At 33.0% G+C, this 20077-nt stretch overlaps 2 long non-coding RNA genes across 3 annotated transcripts; both read left to right on the top strand.

Annotated features, from left to right (window-relative positions):
• Nucleotides 1-917: 917 nt before the first annotated feature.
• On the top strand, nt 918-2741 carry LOC143235577 (uncharacterized). 2 transcript variants are annotated; one of them, XR_013019308.1, is made up of 4 exons: nt 918-1058; nt 1735-1842; nt 2329-2439; nt 2551-2741. It is a non-coding gene; the product is annotated as an uncharacterized LOC143235577 (long non-coding RNA). The 2 variants fall into 2 exon arrangements; XR_013019309.1 differs by lacking the exon at nt 918-1058 and adding an exon at nt 1226-1248.
• Nucleotides 2742-17565: 14824 nt separating this feature from the next.
• LOC143235578 (uncharacterized) lies at nt 17566-19393 on the top strand. Its single transcript, XR_013019310.1, has 4 exons — nt 17566-17675; nt 18390-18497; nt 18977-19087; nt 19198-19393. It is a non-coding gene; the product is annotated as an uncharacterized LOC143235578 (long non-coding RNA).
• Nucleotides 19394-20077: the final 684 nt, after the last annotated feature.

The raw sequence follows: 20077 nt of genomic DNA, 5'->3' as shown, positions 1-20077 counted from the left end.
ATTTCTCTTGTTCGAACTGCAAAAATCAACCATAACATAAGCAATTGTTTTATAGAAATGGCAGAGTAAAGAAAGAATCACCTACACCAGATATTCCAACAAAAAGAAAAGAGAAAATGGTAGCCCTCTTTTATAAACATAACTGAGAAGAGTTTTAAAATATCTTACACTTTTTGGTGATAAACTGATAAGTAGGCGAGAGTGGTCGAGCTTAGAAGACGTTTTGATATTAAAAGTTTGCAATGACAAGTTTATCAGTATTTAATACAGCTGATAGCGTCGGTATTTTGAATTTATAATAATTATCTGGTCGGAGAAAAAACTTAAATAATGATTTTAATAAACTATTTGCCATTAAATATAAACCAGCATTCTGTATCAATTATTTATATTATTAACAATGAAGCTAGTGTATCACTAGAGATTATCCTTATATAAGCAATTCATTGAACCCTTAGTAACTGGATTATTCTTATTAAACTAATCTATAAATCTGATGTGAGTTATAATTTCTAACACTTTGTTAATGTCACTTGAAACTTACGTAGTAACTTTCACCATTTTACTTTTGTGTATTAGTTATCTATGCTTTATTTATTACATTGTTGTTTTGGTTTGTTTATATTGAAATTCGACTTTCAGCCTTTTAAGCCGACAAACATGCCAATGATGGGGTGGACAGGAGGTATTACTATATTTTGTTACGTTTAACAATAAAAGCTGGAAAAATATTAGAAACTGACACACCTAAGATCTGAAGTTACGCGTGTTTTAATTACAAATAGTAGACAGCAAAGTGAACACCTGTTTTGTTCACGTTTAAAACAATTATGATAAATATTTTGTTATATTATTCTTTATACTAATTAGGACATGATTACTTATTATGATTGGCTAGATATAACACATGGTTCGTTGTTGGTTATTTTGAACACGACTCTTGCTCTTGGTCAATATAAAACGTTCATGCGCTAGCTGAATTTTAGTGAAAGTAGTGTTTGGATGATAATAAATAAATTTCAAATTCAAAATGTCCGAATCGGTATGCAAATGTGGAGGTAAGTTGTGGGTTTGTATTACATGATAAACTAACACAGTTTGTGTTAGAAGATATTATCATATGATAAAGGATAAAAGATTTTGGCGGAATTGTGTTTTTACCCGAGATAAATATGCATTTGTGGCTGTTTAATAGTAACAAACGCTGCTACATATCTTTCTTCTTTGGATGTTGACTTCCCATGATTGGTACAGCAGTAGTGTGGGCCTTTGTTCATTTAATACTTCGTGATTCAGATTATCTAAATCTTGTTTAGTCTTAAATATAACAATTATACCTTATTATTCACATAACTTTCCCTAACGACGAAATAGTTTCTATGTTGTGTAAAGCTGATAACTCTTAATGTTACTTTTAAACGTGACCATAATCCATCTTAAATGTGGAACTGTACACTATAATTGATAGTACAGGTGTTCTCTTCCAATGATGTACCTGTCTCGAATGTAAGTGATTTTTTATTATTAATAAACATTAATTCGTTGAACTCCTTGAGTTTGTATTACTGAGAAACCTTCATGTAATTGATTGTATTACAAAATATTGTTAATTTCTTTCGCTGTTGACCTTTCCTACATGTCAACTGACCAGTTTGTTGCGTTATTAGTTGTACACGTATTATTATAAATCAACATAATAGCGGTAAACACTTTTACTCTTTCTGTTGTTCAAAGATTCACTGTGCACCTGCGCTCAGGAGTGCACGTGTGGAAAGGAAGGAGGATGTAAGTGCACCACGTGCAACAAAAAAGACGAAACTGATTGGAGTTGTAAGTGTAAAGGTATGTAAGATTTCCTTAATAGCCAAAGACACTCCTTTAAAATATTAACTGGAGCATGTTCTAAATTAACGACATTCTGTTTTCGTCGCTGCTTAGCTTGGTAATTCTCGCCGCGGTGGTGAAATAGGTTATATTGTTATAACACTGTTCTATAGAAAAGGTAACTTCACTATATTAGTTAAACTAAACGACAAATACATAACCAATAATCAGGCTTATGAAAACTATTGCTATCAATGGTAACTGCTACAATAATTGTATGCATATGGCGTTGTAAATAAGTCTTCTATGTCCCTAACAGTATGTAATAACAAACTATCCGAAAACTCCTGGACTCTGTTACTGTAAGCAATTAGTATGCTTAATTTATGAAATCAAATATGCAATAACTTCTTTGCTCTTTTAATTTATTCACATCACCAGCTTTGTACGTATTTAACGATAACTTAAAATACAATTAACTCTACACCATACTGATCTTTTAAGATCCTACCTGCACCTGTAGCGACAAATGTACGTGCGGCCAGAAAGACGGATGTAAATGTACTTCGTGCATGAGAAAAGACGACACTGAGGGAAGTCCATGCAAGTGTACAGGTATGTAAGCTCTTACTAGTTACTATTAAAAAATTTTGTATAAGAGAAACTTATGAATTACTTGTGTAAATAATACTTTTAAAATAACGTCTAATCTTTTCTCCTTTACAGAAGGAGAGCCCTGCAGTTGTACGTCCTGCACGTGCAGTAAGAAAGAATGAAGTTTATTCTCTCCAGTAGCCTGGTTCCAGTTTAATTCCTTTTACTAGATTACACGTTTATTTGTTTCTTAAATTGTTTCCAGTATTAGTTTTTATTTTGACATTGTTACACGTGTTTCAAATAAACTATTTTTACAAACACTTCATTCTCCTTTCTGAAGTCCAGATAACTCGACTGCTCGTGTAACGTAATTGTTACTTTATATTTGAGCGAACACACGTGCGTTGTAACTATATTTCAATCTCATTAAGTCTTATTTTATCGGTTAAATCGAGAGTTTCTAAATCGCACGATAATACATTTCACGTAAATGTTTACCATCAATTCTATTAAACAGACTTCACCTTGTTATTTTACTTATGCTTTTATTTATTGTGATTTTTATTAATAAAATTAAATATCATCCTTCAGATAATTTTCTTAATTTTCGAAGCGCATTCGTAAGTTACTCGGTTGATTACAGTTCAACCCTTTAAAATAATTACTATTAAATATACATAGAGCCGTGAAGAATTTCAAATGGATGTAAATTACACTTTCTGTAAAATAATGCATAAGACGACCTGCTTGATGGACGGGATAATTTTAAACATATAATTCACAATGCTACGTAACGACTATTACTTGTTCGGTAAGTAATAGGTTTCATCTGTTGATCCATTAATCCTTCTACAACTACTAGTGTTAAATGCTAAACTCATCTCATGCGAATGTCTGTCAGAATGCGATACCTTTCCTACCACCCGCTTTCAACAAGGTGGTAACTGCTAGCAGCACATTGTCAATGAAAGAATCTTACGAAGAAACTCGCTATTTATAAAATATGTTACGAAATAACATGTAGAAGAAGGTCGGTACGTCGCAATTAACTCTTAGCGGTGCGAATAATAAGAAACTGCCTTTTTTCAGAACATTTACAGTCGTTCTTTAAGACTTAATCAGGCTTAAAATGGGGAAAAAAACTTCAAAATAATACTGGGTAATACTAGAAACTACTTAACTTAATCACTTTTGAGATAATCGAATAACTTAATGTGCTCTATAGTTCTCGCTGTTTGGAGAAGCTGGGAAAAGTAAATTTTCTCCTTTGTCGCCTGGACTTTCCTGTTATTGTAATATATAGACTTCTTTAAATGATCAACTGTTTTATGTTCCTACTTTTACCAGGTGAAGTATACCTTAATGCAGCTTAGAAGATCTGAAATATATTAACCCTTTAATTGATGAGTTTTTTGTTATTTTCTACTTATCTATAAGCGTTTAATACCCACACCAGTTGTTCTGAGATGCATTTTTAATCAAAGTGGGTTTCTCGTCATCAGAATTATAAATATACCTTACCAAAGATTACTATTTATGCATTCCGCATTGGGAGTTTCTACATCTTAAATTAAACTCCATCCTTGCCTTACAATTTCTAATTGGAGGATAACGTAGGAAACAATATCCATTTGATAGATCAAAACATAAGGTTTCTGCCTGCTGTTTGTAAATAATATCCATCATTCTAACTGTTGGCAGTTCGTTGTAGCAAGTGAGTCTGTTTGTATATATAAACAATTAAATTAAAATGCTAGGTTTATTTTACCCGAGTAATATCTATCAATTAGTAATTATACTTTTACATTTCAATAAATGTTGGCTGAACCTAATCAATAACTACTATCAGGTTCTATTTTAGGTGCTGGTCAGGTTTTTGAAATACAAAACTCCTCAATGACAGACTAATCCAAGAAGAAAAATTAAGAAAAGTTGTAACAGTGTGATGTATTGTTTTTAACAGGTGATTATCTAAGAATAACGGACGAGCCTTGCACGGTTAGTCACGTGTATACATTTAGAACTTGTAAGGTGCACATAATTTTGGAAAGTTTGAATTTCTTTATAATCTTTAAAAAAGAAACGAAGCTACAACGTAAGGCTGTGACAGTTTTACTGGGATATGTGATCACCGTATTCATCAAATGCATAACGTTTTTTAACATTTGCCTAAGAAAGTTCAGTACTGCCAAACAATATCAGTCAGATCTACAAATTACACATGATAAAATATAACGTATATTTTGCCGTTTTAAATATTTTCTGTACACTTGTAGAAAAGAATGTAAGTTTAACAATTAAGATGGATGCAAGTTTACTACATTGTAAGACAAAAGGCCCCAGGTGTCAAATGTCTACAAATGTAAAGACATGCAAGCTCTTCTCATAGCAAAGTAAAATTATGCTTAAAATAATTTTAAAAATTACATAACTATAAAGGAAAGTTTATTGTTTGTAGCTTTATCAACTGTTTTTATTGTTATGTACACTTGACGTATACTTTTAATAACTAGAATATTGTTAGTGGCGTACGTGTAGTATAAAACAATTGTTACTGTATTCTTGTTGGACTGAAACGTGAATGAAACATTCCAAAGGAAAGATGTTAATTCAAATGTTGTTTGAAGTTATGGGTAACATTGTCTATTGTGTGTTTTGAAAACAAATAAGTTCAACATATGGAGACAAGAACAAAAACAACGCACGGTAGCTTTGGGAAATGAAAAATAACTATGGGCGGTCAGAAACGTTTCTCTTCAACCCAATCATGATTACGGATTGCAGGGAGCATGAATTTGAGTTTGAAGGATGGTTTGAGATTCGAAAATAATAATTTTATAAAAAATAAAAATGAGAATCGGGAGAAGCTGTGAAAACGCTAAGGAAGAAAGGTTTGTTTTTAAATTTCGCACACTGGACTCGTAACCTGAGGGTCCCGGCAACACAGAGCCTCAGATACTTGAGGATACCTGTGGCTTTCTCTACTGAAGGGAAATAAAGATGTCGCAGATACTTAGTCCCAGATGCCTCTAAGAACCCCAGGGCCTTCTGCGACTTTTATTGTTAGTATCAGTGCCATAAACTTCGGCACAACTAAGTCCTGGTGTTGCGTCAGTACCACCAGTGACACTACCAGTGGATGTGAAGATAACGTAATAAGTGACTAATAAGCTAGAAGGTGTTATATTTCCTTCGTACAATTTATTGTTGTTTTAAACTTTCAAGCGTATGTCATGGAATTTCTACTTTCTTTATTTTTATTTAAGACACTAATATGGTGACATCATGTAGTCTAGCGTATCGTTGTCTTTACTTTGTTGTGGATGCTTTGTTTTTGTTCTACTTAGCAGACGACAATTATGTCTGTGACTGGAAGTAACAGCTGACCAGTGCTGTTAGGGAACATAGGTCAAAAGTAACACATAACAAAGAACACGAGTTTAAGTGATAAATTTCAGTACGTTTCTCTTACTTTAATTTTCTTCTAGACTATTGAGTTTTATAGGTTAATGGTTTCGTTCCTTGAAAATCAATCTCAAGAAAAGACCCGGCATGGTCAAGCGTGTTAAAACGTACGACTCGTGATCTGAGGGTCACGGGTTCGCATCTCCGTCGCGCCAAACATGCTGGCCTTTCAGCCGTGGGGGCGTTATAATGTGACGGTCAATCCCACTATTCGGTGGTAAAAGAGTGGCGATGGGTCTTACACTGCTAAATTAGGGATGACTAGCATAGCTAGCCCTCGAATATCTTAGTGCGAAATTCAAAACAAACAAACAATCTCAAGAGAAGGAAGGCTGTGGGGGCTAAACCCTTTCTAAAAGAACAGAGACTATCAGTATCTGTTTAATTATATCTACCAGTGTTCCTGTATTATTTATAAAACAACGATTTTCCCCTTTATATAGTTGTCCATAATTTCAATTTGATACTTAAAAACAAATAATAGAATCTATTTAGATAAAAACTTACAAGTAATAGCTGTGTTTTTGAAAATGTCCGCAATTAAACATTTTAATTAAAAAATTCATTTTTACCTTTTAATTGTACATAAAATTAGTTCAGTTAATGATGTGTTTATATAATTTGACACTTTTCAGACCAAGATCAGGTTTGTTCAAAACAACACTAGACAGCTGAGACCAAGACCGGTATATTTTGTAAACTCTGTAAAAACCTTGCCCAAGAAATTAGGTTGTCTCATTATGTTGTTAAAATACAAACAGACATTGTTTAGTCAATAAAACTGATAGATAGGAAAAAACCAAAAGAAAAAAAACAACAATAAAAGTATTTTTAATTTTCTTTCATGATTAATCATTATTATTATAATGTAGGAAGTATAATTTTGTAGGCTTCAATGTTATTTTGTTACTGATTTTTAAACTATAAACTCATACTAACATTTCCTTCTCACCTATCTTATGTTTTTCACTAACTACCACCAGTTCTACCTAACGTTTTATTGCAATATCAAGGAAGCTGTAGTACTGCCTTTGCAGAATGTTTCTTTATTATTGGACAGGAAGCTACCCAAAGTGCTGTATTTGCTCTGACCACCACGAGTATCGAAACTCGGTTTATAACAGTCTGCAGACATGCTGATGGGGACGACTGTTCAATAAAATGCTATTTTAAATATCTCCTCACTATAATTTTACAATACTATACACAGTTTCCTTTTATAACAATATCTATGTAATGACTGAGTCACGTTTTGGTAAGGTCTGTAAATATCGTAATCATTTCTTGTTCTTTACCACACGGTAACTGAAAAACCAAAACGTAGGTATCAACCAATTTCACGAGATGATGTAATTTCAAACGGTGTATCCTGTTTTATAATACTTATTAGTAATTAGTGGTAATTTTTTTCAAATTATAATTATAGTATAAAACAAAATTACCATTACCCCTTGCAATTTGTTTTACTACAGAAATTTGGTGTTCCTTTGAAGCACGAACTACCAGCTAATTATAGATAAACAACAATTATTGTAGTTTAACCTTACTGTATCTTCAACGTGGTCCAATATACGTTTATACCTTCTCTATTAGCTCCCCGCTAGTACAGCGGCATGTCTCCGGATTTATAACGCTAAAATGAGGGGATCGATTCCCCTCTGTTGGCTGAGTAGATAGACCGCAGTGGCTTTGCTATAAAAAACACACACACACATCGTCCCTAATTTAGCAGTGTAACACTAGAAAGAAGGTACTAATCATCACCACCTAATGTCAAACCTTAAGCTACTCTTTTACCAACCAATAGTGGGATTTATCGATTCTTTATAACGCCTCCCAGAGCCACCTTTACTTCCTTTGATGTTATGGATTCCAGAATATGAGTCTCTTTTGCCATAGGTGGTAGTGGGCATTCGTAAATTGGTGTTACCATTTGCAACATCATAGACATAATTGTAGTGGTCTTTCATCTGATCTTTACCAAGGCTATATTAGACAGCATTCCGGCCATCCACTATCTCAACAGCTAGGCGTTTGAGTTCCAAATCGAACATTGTCTGGTACTTTCTAAAATGTTCCACTCGGAAGAGACGTCTCTGGTATGGCTTTCAGGTAGTTTTTGGGTTTCTAATCGCCTGCTTTGAAGTTCTTTCATTGTTTCAAGATGCTTATGAATGGGAAAGCTCGTCAACCCATTGTTTATTCACAATTTTAACCTCTTGCCATGTTACTTCATCGAGTCCCCTCTGATCTCTCAGTTGATTGAGGTACGAACAGAATTTATAACTTTATTCAGGGAGAAGTATTTCTTCTCAATTTAGTGCTTCAAACTGTACGATATCAAGAGGATCTCCACGACTCATGGTGTTATTTGAATCAACGTGGACGGGTGGTTGTACCTTATTGAGCCATCTGAGACTTGCTTAGGAGTTTTTCAAGATAGATATCCTGCACAAAGAACATTTATGTTTTTGTGACCCGTGTATACTGCTTCCGCATCCCGGAGGGTTCGTATTTCTTCCTCGGACCATACTACCCCGTGGCATTCTGACTGCTTGTGATAGTATACCTCAGGCGTTTCTGATTGTAGGATGACGATGTCTCTTATGTTGAGATAAGCCCGACCTTGTCTTAAATTTCATTTCGCAGATCTCGCAGCCAAAGCTCTATGAATCTGCTGCAAACATGGAAGTTCGCCGATAAAGAAGATGACAAGCGATTGCTTCGTAGTTGCTGTCATCTTTTCCATAGAATTCAAATCGTGCTTGTGCCAACGAGTTGTGTTTGTTTGCTAGATGCACAAACATTGTTGTGCCTGTCTGTTCTATGGAAACATCTGGTTCTTATCTTAATTTATAATTGCCGTCCATCGTCATGATATGGCTGTCTTTTTCTCGTTATGCGAGATTCCATAACTTAAGCCGTCCATCTGTGTGGTTCGGCTACTACCTCCACTGGTAGAAATGTCAGTTGCACCGGTTTCGCTTTGGGTACGTAAACATGTGTTGGAATAGGTATCTATCAATGCCTCTATTCCAGATGTCAGGCTGTTCATTCATTCGTCGCCAGGGAATTGTTCGGAAGCTATCAACCCTGGTTGGTGCTAAGTAGTTCGGGTTTTACCGCTGCCCTAGCACCCTACAGACGCCAAACCATAGATTTTATCAAATAAACGACTTTCCATATTTTTTAAAATGACCTGCTCTGATATAGGTTGGCCAGAGTCGTACTTACTCCTGGCGGTTACCCGCAATTGGTTGAAGTTCTTCACTTTGACATTCAGAATTTTAAGTCTATTTAGTTATCACATTTACAGTTTGTTTTAATTAATAATCAAAATTTTGAAGAAATTAGTTGAAAAGTCATTTCCTTGTGGATTAAATTAATGAGTATGTTTAAATGAACTGTTGATTACTATAAGCGAAATATATTTACTTTGAAAAATCTGTCAGTAAATCTTTTAAAAAACATGATAAAGTTATTGTTTTTCTCTAATTCATTTTTACTGTTTTTTCATTAAAAATCTACAATGTAAACTGCATGCTTTCTTTCATGTGCTTCGTAGATTTTTGTACACATATTTTATACTTATTTATGTCAAATACTTAAGATATCTTTCTTCAGCAAAATATTTGTGAACATGAAATTCAAAACATTTATTTTGTCCTCTCAAGATCCAAAGAACCTTAGTCTATTTGCTTATATTGTCGAAGAACACTAAAACAATTTTCCTTATTGTCATGTCTTAAGCACTGAGAATAACTGGGAATATGTCGTTGGATTTAAAACTCTTTTGAAATATTATACATAATTACCAGCGAAAGTACTCGGTTTCATTTGAGTCATTCGGTTGATATAGCTGTCATTTTTTCCATTTGTTGCCAAGTCGAAAAGGTTCTTACTGACACCAACTCTGGAACACCCAACATAATGCTGGCCATTAGAAAATCAAGCACTTTGCAGTTTGAAACCAACAATATTGAATGACTGTCCCTGTGCAATTTTAAACTTAAACCATTTCTGAATTGACATATTTTTCTGTTATGTTATCATTATTACCAATGGCACTTATTGTTCTACACATTAAATGTTGTAAGGTAATGAACAACTTCTTTTTTGCGTAATTTTTAGCTAGATTGCCTCATTATAAAATTAACATGCATGCAAACATGAATAAATAACACAAAACTGTCACCCTCAGGGTTCATCTAGTAAGAGGGAAAAATTTGAGGTTTCAAAGTTCTTTTTGGTTGAAGCTGTGATGGTCACATTTTTTCTTTTGTTTTTTATTAACTTACCGCACAAAAATATGTATCTGTACATACACATGAATGAATAAATAATAATAACCCAGTGCACATCCTCAAGGTCCACTCAGTATGGACACTATATTTTAGATTTCTAGGCTTCTTCATCTTGGAGTTACAGCAGTCACATACATTTTTTTATTATAGATAAAGAACAGAATATTAATTCCAACTTCATGACCAACCTAAAATTAATTAAAAAGTATATCATTATTTGTCACTCTTGTTATGTTAAAAAATAAGCATAAAAATATTTCTTACATTATAGATGGGTGTTAAGCTCTAAATATGAATTGGCAGTTTCTGAGGTTCTTTGACCATCACATAAGTATTATAGAACAAAGACACTGAATGGTTCCAATATTAAACAATCACGTGAACAACAGAGCCGATAAAACATTAACAATTTTATTAATTTTCATTTCACGCTGTAAAACAGCATATTTGTAAAAGTTAAATACGAAACTTCCAAGAGCTGGAAAAGTATTCATGACCTTGAACTACAAAACATTAAACTTAATATCTGAAATGTACATATTTTATTATTAAACTTTTTGAATTCCTCAATTCCAAAATAATTTTATAGAATAGAACTAGTTAATCGGTACAATATTACTGAAGTACACAAGTTTTTGGAAGCAAACTGCACAGTGAAATTATGATAGATGATACATTTTATATATGTTAAAGTCATCAAAAATTGTGATAAGTTCTTTATAATGTCTTTCTCTTTCGCCATTTTAATGTTCAATGTTAGTAATTATAGTTCATATAAACAAACAGTATAGACAAAGTACATTGTAAGTTCTGTGTGTCTAAAATTAATTACCATGCATATAACTGGATGTGAAATTGTAATTATAAGTGTTTATACTGCAAAAAAAAATAAAAAAATCTGCCCCTCGCTAGTACAGCGGTATGTCTCCGGATTTACAACGCTAAAATCGAGGGGTTCGATTCCCCTCGGTGGGCTGAGCAGATAGCTCTTTGTGGCTTTGCTATATGAAAAACACACAAACACACGCAAAAATTTCTAATTCTGGTCATGCCTTTTTCTCTGGGACATGGGGCAGCCCTCTACTGTCTAGATCTGCTACTCGTAATTAGATTTTCAATCATCATACTAGAAGCTTTAAAACACCTCCTTGTCAAATCACCATCTTTAAAGCAACCATCTTCGAGAACTTCTTCCTCATGCTTGAACCACAAAAAAAACTGTCTACAAAAACAACAATTAATTCATCAAAATTACAAGAAAGAGGGTGAAGAGAAATAATTTTGTTTACTCCCAGGTTTTATAATAAACTTAAAATAAAAACCAACTATTTTAGTTTATCTCAAAAGAATAAAATTTATAATCAAATGGGAACTGCACTGATAACATTGATAAGAATTTTCCAGTAAATATTTAATCATTAATTAGCTACGCCAAGTTTCTTTCTCCCAACCCTCATGCTCTAAATTAAACAAAACACCTTGGCCTAGCTAACTGGTGAATGTATATTTGCTGTAACATTTTTATCAGTGCCATAAGTGTAGCTAACAATCTGTTTGCCACTTTTGACTTTATTCCTTTAAGATGAAGGCCCGGCATGGCCAAGCGCGTTGAGGCATGCGACTCGAAATCTGAGGGTCGCGGGTTCGCATCCCCGTCGCGCCAAACATGCTTGCTTTTTCAGCCGTGGGGGCGTTATAATGTGACGTTCAATCCCAATATTCGTTGGTAAAAGAGTAGCCTAAGAGTTAGCGGTTGGTGGTGATGACTAGCTACCTTCCCTTTAGCCTTACACTGTTAAATTAGGGACGGCTAGCACAGATAGCCCTCGAGTAGCATTGTGCGAAATCCCAAAACAAACAAACAAAACAATACGTTACACAAGGATGTGAAATTCGTCAAAATTACTTTGTGGACCTAATAAACTTTTACCATATTATCAAAAAATAATAATAGCTAAACATATGGGGAGTGAGCAAAAAATATTGTACCCTCCCATGAAAATGGTGTTAATTTGTTCCATCTTCTATTAGATAACATAAGAATATGTAAACCGTATGTTTTTCGTACGCACTTTACGAGATCTGTTTAAATATGATTTCGGATCCTAATTTTAACTCTGACTTTCGTAAATAGCTGAGCTTTTCATGATTTAAGTGTTATCTGCAATGTGTTACTTAGTCATTACAAAGCCAGTATGTTGAAACGACACTGAAAAAAATCGCAAAACGTTTTGTCTGATTATCCGCCTAAATCAGAATTACGGAAAACAAGTTAACTGTTAAAATCATCATTAAATAGCCAGCAAATGTTGTTTACAACATTCAGTCAGGAAGTTCATACAACGACTAAAGCCAGTTTTATTATATCATGGGATATTTCTCGTGCTAAGCGTCCATATTCAGATTGTGAATTTGTTAATAAGAATATAACTGAAGTTGTTGCAGTATTAGCTCCAAATAATGCAAAACTTCAGCGACTAAGAGCAAAACGCCAGCTTAATGCTACACTTCATGTAATTGTGAAATAAAATATATAACTTAGTGGCACTAAAAGAAACAACTCGTGGTGTTGACATCAAATATGTGCTTGATAGAGCCTTAACAAATGCTGATATTTCACAGAATAAAATCTTCAGTGTTGCAAATGATGGAGCACCTCTAATGATGGGAGGGATGCAGGATTAAAGACACTAATAAAAAGTAATTCCAGCTTTGCAAAGTTTCTTGGATCCTACTATTACTTTTATTGAAAAGAGAAGATTCTATTTTCAACTGGGAAGTAATAATTATATACTGTTGTTGTTTTGTTGTGTTTGAATTAAGCACAAAGCTAAACAAAGGGCTGTCTCTGCACTGCCCGCCACGGGTATCAAAACACGGTGTTTAGCGTTGTAACTTCGCAGACATACCGCTGAGCCACTTAATGGGCTAAATGGTTGCGAGATCTAATGTTCCTCAACTCTCATCTTGGCACTCTGTTTCTTGATCTTACTCAGACAATTTTCAGCTTTCAGAATAAAATTAGACTTTTTCAAAGATGCATATTATCCAGAAACTTCAATTACTTTACTAATCTGAAAAAGACAGTAAATACGTTCTCTGATGTTGAAATGAAAGAGAATAAACTGGAATAATACAAAGATAAATTACAAGGACTGATTCATCATTTACTAGAAAGCTTTGAAGAGGTGAAGAAACTGAAGCCCTGCTTCGCCTTTCTTGTAAATCCATTCATGGCTGATGTAACCAGTAATGATTGTCCAAATCTCAAACCTATGGTTGCAGTCATCGGCTGTGAAAATGAAACTAACAGAACTACAGTAGAACCTTGGTGTAATGTTGATCCATAAATTCCATTCTACAAATGAGTTCTTCAAGAAAGTTCCAGAAAGACAATGGACTGAACTGAAGAAAACCAGTGTACGACATACTGCTGTAATCACTGAATTTGTAATGACGTTTGTGAAGATGAAGCATTGTGCAGTTCTTACAAATCAACATATGATAGAGCAAATTCGTATAGCTTTGACAACATATCAGCTAGAATTTCAACGAACCACAATCAAGATGGAAACTCGCAAAACCGCTACCACCAGTAAATAGTCTGACAATTGTATCAATGTCTTCTGTTTGTGTTAAAAAAACTATTATAAGACTTAAGTTTTGTAAAGTGGTATCTGATTAAGATATTTTTTAATGTTTTAGATATTTTTCTCCATGTTTTGATCAGAAATATAATAAGACAAATATTATTACAAATATCTGTTCTAACCAACTTTATTTTATTTTGGCGGTCTCATTTAATGTTAATGAAATGTAAATTTGCATATTTTTCTTGGATGTTTTCGTAGTTCATTACCGTAATAAATACGCTCAATATATTTAAAACAATGAGCCAGGGCTTTAAAACATTTGGACTATATATGTATAAACAAACCACATACATGAATATTATAACGCGCATGTACTTTTTAATGTTTGTGTAATATGTAAGTAACAAAATGTACATGTAACAATAAAAGTGTCTGTGTAATATTTGTCTTTGGACTTCTATAGATCAGAAGATTATCGAATGTGGCTCTTACATTAAGCAAGTTTGGCCGCTACTGCAATTCGCCCTTTGCAATGATTTCCCCTTTCTCCTGTTTGTCATTACGTGCACTCTTATTAATATTAACTGACAAGTGCGAATTGGTGTCCTTACTAAAATTTATATAATAACACCATATTACTTCGTGAATATTCTTGCTGAAATCTTGACTTGAAAAGTCTTGGCTTGTACTGTGTGGTTTGTGTTTTCACAGGTGATTATCAAAGTAAAATTTAAAAACATTGTACAGATTGTGACTTACGTACACCTCGAACTTTTATTAAGGCAGGAAAATCGAAACTATAACTTATAGTGATCAGAGTTTCCTGTAATGTGAAGTGTAAGAATTAAGATGCATGCAAGACCATGTACAAAAGTCAGTGTAAATGTAAAGCAGGTCAAAGTTATGCTTACAATAATTAAAACAAAACTGTCTTAACTATAAGAACATACAAGGAAATTTAATGTCTGTCTGATTGTTCAGAATTAACTGAAACGTGCAGTGGGCTATCCGTACTCTGCCCACCAAAAGTATCGAAACGGGTTTCTGACGATGCACCTCCGAAGACATACCGTTGTACCAATGAGGATAGGAATGTAATGTCTGTAGCTTTATCAGTTGTTTGTTACCGAACAACGTGTATTTTTTTAGGACTAAAATCTCGGGAGGTGCATCTGTAGTGTAAAAGAATTCGGTTCTTCTATTATAGTTGGAATGAAATGTCAATAATACATATCAAAAATAAATATTTTACCGGAAATGTGGTTTAAAATCTTTGTTACAAGATCGTTTAATTTGTGTTTGAAAATAAATAATTCAAAACACATGGAGACAGTCTGGTTGGTGCATTTATTAATAAACTTCTTACAGTTACTTCTGACATCTTAAATATTTGCCGTCATTCTAAACATTGAAATTCATACATGTAATTTATCTCTTAGTATTGGTAGATTAAACAAAAATCCAACAAAATGGAATAAATGTGTTGTTCTTATAGCAATTTTGTAGTAAGGTCTTTCCTATTATGAACATTAGAAACTGTTACAAATTATTTTTTTCAACACAAAATTTCCAACATTTAAAATTTTTGAAACTTGAAAATTAAATTTCATTACCAGTCTCAAACTGTAGACACTTTGAAGAATCACTAAGTTTATTAATGTTAGTTTCAGAACAACATGTATCATGATTCATCTATACGTCAAGTATTTGGTTTAATGATTTTAGACGTATTACACATTCAAATTTTGTTCTACAAAAGATTTAAATGATCAAAAAAAGAAATGTAATTATTAAACATTAACTGATGTAGGTTTCAAAAAGGATTAGTTTCATTGCGTTTAACGTTACATTCTTCATACACAATTTGTAGATAACGAACGTAATGGTTTTTAGCAGAACGAAAAAAGAATTACAAACGTACACAAACATAGAAGTACGTGAAACTTATTCAGTGAACCCAACAAACTTTTACCATAATATCAAAAGAGAACAATTGTTAAACATACAGGGAATGAGCAAAAAATATTGTACCTCCCATGTAAATGTTGTTAATTTGTTACATCTTTTATTAGATAACTTAAAAATATATAAAAACTATATGTTTTTCGAACGCACTCTACGAGATCTGCTCAAATATAATTTAGAATCCTAATTTTAACTCTGTCTTTCGTAAATAGCTGAGCTTTTCATGATTTTAGTTACATTTTGCAATAGAATGTGTTGTGCCGTTGTTGCAGTTTGTTAGATCATCTTATTACAAATAGCCTACAAAATGATCAAACAAGTTTATGTGCAATTGTAGAGTCAGTAAAAGATATCTGACAAATATGAGTTAAACAGATTAATGAAAGATTTCAAGTCAAACATGGAAGAATGTATTTTTATATTACTCAAAGAAGGAAGTCAGTCAATCACTCATTGAAAACATAAAAGCAGTTCTGAAATTCAAGGGAATGTCAACTAAATATTCACCTTCGAAACTGGTTTTTGTTATATTGAGATTAATTTTTATGTTCGATTAGTGAAAATTAATTACTTTGGATTCTCCTCAACAGTAACATCACCCTTAGTTCAAAGAGAAGTTATCTTGCTAACCATCTCGGGTCTGATGTTAAACAAATGTTATAAAGAGGAAAATTAACTAATCTACCTTTAATATCCTAAGAAATAACAGACTCATCAGTAGCAGAACTCTAATTTAAAGGCAGTATACCTTCAAACATGGTTTAGCTGTCTCATTACCACGTAAAATATGTATGGGCATGGGTTTAGTAGTGACATTTGTCAAAGACAAAGAACCAACAAACTTAAAAGGAGTAGATTCTCCTTAAATTCATCAGTTTTACAACTGTAGCCAAATAAACAACATCGGGTGGTCTGGGGAAACTATGTCCATATATAGACACAAAAGCTTTTGATTCCTCTTGTTCGAACTACAACAATTAGACATAACACAAGCAGTTTGTTTTACAGAAATATAAACAGAACTGAGAAAAGTTTTAAAAGATCTCAAACTTTTCGGTGATAAACTGGAAAGTGGGAGAAAGTGATCAAGTTGAGGAGACGTTTTGATATTAAAAGCTTGCAATAACAAGTCCGTCAGTATTTACTACAGCTGATAGTGTCGGCATTTCAAATTTACAATAATTTTCTGGTTGGAGATAGAACTTAAATATTGATTTTAATAAACTATTTACCATTAAATATAAACCAGCATTCTGTATCAATTATTTATATTATTAACAATGAAGCTAGTGTATCACTAGAGATTATCCTTATATAAGCAATTCATTGAACCCTTAGTAACTGGATTATTCTTATTAAACTAATTTATAAATCTGATGTGAGTTATAATTTATAACACTGTGTTAATGTCACTTGAAACTTACGTAGTAACTTTCACCATTTTACTTTTGTGTATTACTTATCTTTGCCTCATTTATTACAATGTTGTTTTGGTTTGTTTATATTGAAGCCGACTTTCAGCGTTTTAAACCATCAAACTTGTCTCTGATGGGGTGGACAGGAGGTATTACTATTTTTAGTTACGTTTAACAATAGAAGCTGGAAAAACATGAGAAACTGATACTCCTAAGATCTGAAGTTACGTGTGTTTTAATAACAAATAGTAGACATGAGAGTAAACACTTTTTTTCTTAAAGTTCAAAACAGTTATGATGAACATTTTGTTATATTATTCTTTGTACTATTTGAAACATGTTTACTCATCATGATTGGCTATAAATAACATGGTTCGTTGTAGGTTATTTTGCACACGACTCTTGCACTTGGTCAATATAAAACGTTGATCCGCGTGTGTAGTTTTGGTGAAATAGTGTTTGACTTTAGTAGAATTGAAACAAGATGTCCGCTTCAGTATGCAAATGTGGGGGTAAGTGGTGGGATTTGTATTATACGAGAAATAAACACAAAGTTTATGTTCAAAGTAATATCATAGGCTAAAAGATAAGAGGATTTTTGTGAAATTGTTTTCTATTTAAGATGAATATTCATTTATGGCTGTTTAATAGCAAGGAATAATATTGCGTATCTTGACTTTGTGTACGTTAGTAACATTCTTTTGTCGAGAGGTATTTGTTTGGGCCGTTCCTTGTTTAATATTTCGCTATTCAGATGATCTACATGTTTGTTTAGTCGTAAATTTTAATTATTAAATCTTGCCGTTCACATGACCTTTTATTTCTTATCTAAAAGGTGATACCTCTTTAGAATGTACCTCTTGTTGAGAAGGTGAACAGTGTAATTAAAATGTCACCATAATTGATTTTCAACATGGAAAACTGTAAACAATGAGCTATATTTTTTTTCTATACCAATGATGTTCGTATTTTATCGGATCGAAGTGTTTTTATTGTTATTATTAAACTGTAATTCGTTTAACTACTTTGATTTTGGATGATTGAGAAATCTTAATGTATTAATAATGTGTAATTGATAGTATTGTGAATTTTAATTCTTTTATATACCATTCCTACTTGTTTACTGCATAGTTGTTGCTTCAGTAGTTAAATTAATATTGTAAATAAACGTAATGGCAATAAAACAAAACAAAAAAATAAACCCGTAATCTTTCTGTTCTTTAAAGATTCGCTGTGCACCTGCATTCACGAGTGCACGTGTGGGAATGAAGAAGGGTGTAAGTGCACCACGTGTAACAAAAGAGACGAAACTGATCGGAGTTGTAAGTGTAAAGGTATGCAAGATTTTCTTAATTCCCAAAGACATTCGCTCAAATATTAACTGGGGAATGTTATAAAATAACATGCTGTTTTAGTAACTACTGACCTTATTAATTCTTGCTGCGTGTGGTAATATAGGGTATATTGTTACAACATAGTTCTATAAAACGGTAACTTCACTGACTTAATTAAACAAACTGACAAATACATAACCAATAAACAGGCTTATGAAACTACTACTATGCATGATAGGCATTACAACAACTGCATGCATATGTCGATGCAAATAAACTTCTATGTCCCTAAATAATGTGATAACTTGCTATCTGACATTCCCTTGACTCTTACTGTAAATAATAAATTTACTTGATTTACGATATCAAATGTACAATACCATCCTAACGTCTTTGCTCTTTCACTTTATTCACATTACTATGTATATATTTAACAAAACGTGAAATACAATTAACTCTATACCATACCGATCTTTAAGATCCTACGTGCACCTGCAGCGATAAGTGCACGTGTGGCCAGAAAGATGGATGTAAGTGTACTTCGTGCATGGGAAAAGGCGACACTGAAGGAAGTCCATGCAAGTGTACAGGTATGCAAGCACTTAGTAGTTACTATTAAAAATGTTGTATAAGAGAGACTTATGAATTACTTGTGTAAATAATACTTTTAAAATAACGTCTAATCTTTTCTCCTCTACAGAAGGTGAACCCTGCAGTTGTACGTCCTGCACGTGCAGTAAGAAAGAATGAAGTTTCTTCTTTCCATTGGGCTGGTTCCTGTTTAATTCCTTTACCAGATTATTTGTTTATTTATTTGTTTCTTAAATTGTTTCCAATATTATAGTTTTTATTTTAACATTATTTAACGTCTTAATAAACTATTTTTACAAACACTTCATTCTTTCCTAAAGTCTAGAAAATTCGACTGCTTGTGAAGCGTAATTGTTACTTTATAGTTGAACGAACCATCTTCCGTTGTAACTATTTTGCAAACTTGTTAAATAACTGTTTTAAGGTGAATAAAAATGTATGATATTTGCAATAACACGTTAGATATGACGTATCTGCTTATCTCCAATTTTATTGAATATAACAGGTGTAGACTTGCTCTTTTTATAGAACTTGTGCTTTCATGGTTTATGATATCGCAAACATTCAATAACGCGTTCATACTTTCGAAGCACTTTCGTAAGTTACTCGGTTGATACCAGTACAACCCTTTAACTTATTTACTGTTAAATATACATAGATCCGTGAAGAATTTCAAATGGATGGAAATTGCACTTTAAGAAAAATAATGTAGAAGACGGCCTGCATGATGGACCGAAGTATTTTAGGTGTAATTCATATACTATTACGAAATGACTGATACCTGTTCGTTAATTAATAGATTTCATCTATTAATCCATGAATCCTTCCACAAACAAGAACTTAAATACTAAACATCTTTCTTGCGAATATCTGTCAGAATGTGGTACCTTTCTTCTACACCCGCTTCCAACAAAGTGATAACAGCAGAAAGCACCTTGTCAAAGGAAGAATCTTGGGAAGAAACGTAATATTTGTAAGATAATATGGTA

The sequence above is a fragment of the Tachypleus tridentatus genome, chromosome 12 (genome assembly GCF_004210375.1).
Source record: "Tachypleus tridentatus isolate NWPU-2018 chromosome 12, ASM421037v1, whole genome shotgun sequence".
Classification (NCBI taxonomy): domain Eukaryota; kingdom Metazoa; phylum Arthropoda; class Merostomata; order Xiphosura; family Limulidae; genus Tachypleus; species Tachypleus tridentatus.
Note: the sequence above shows the minus strand (reverse complement) of the source record. Positions and strands in the feature narration are given on the sequence as shown.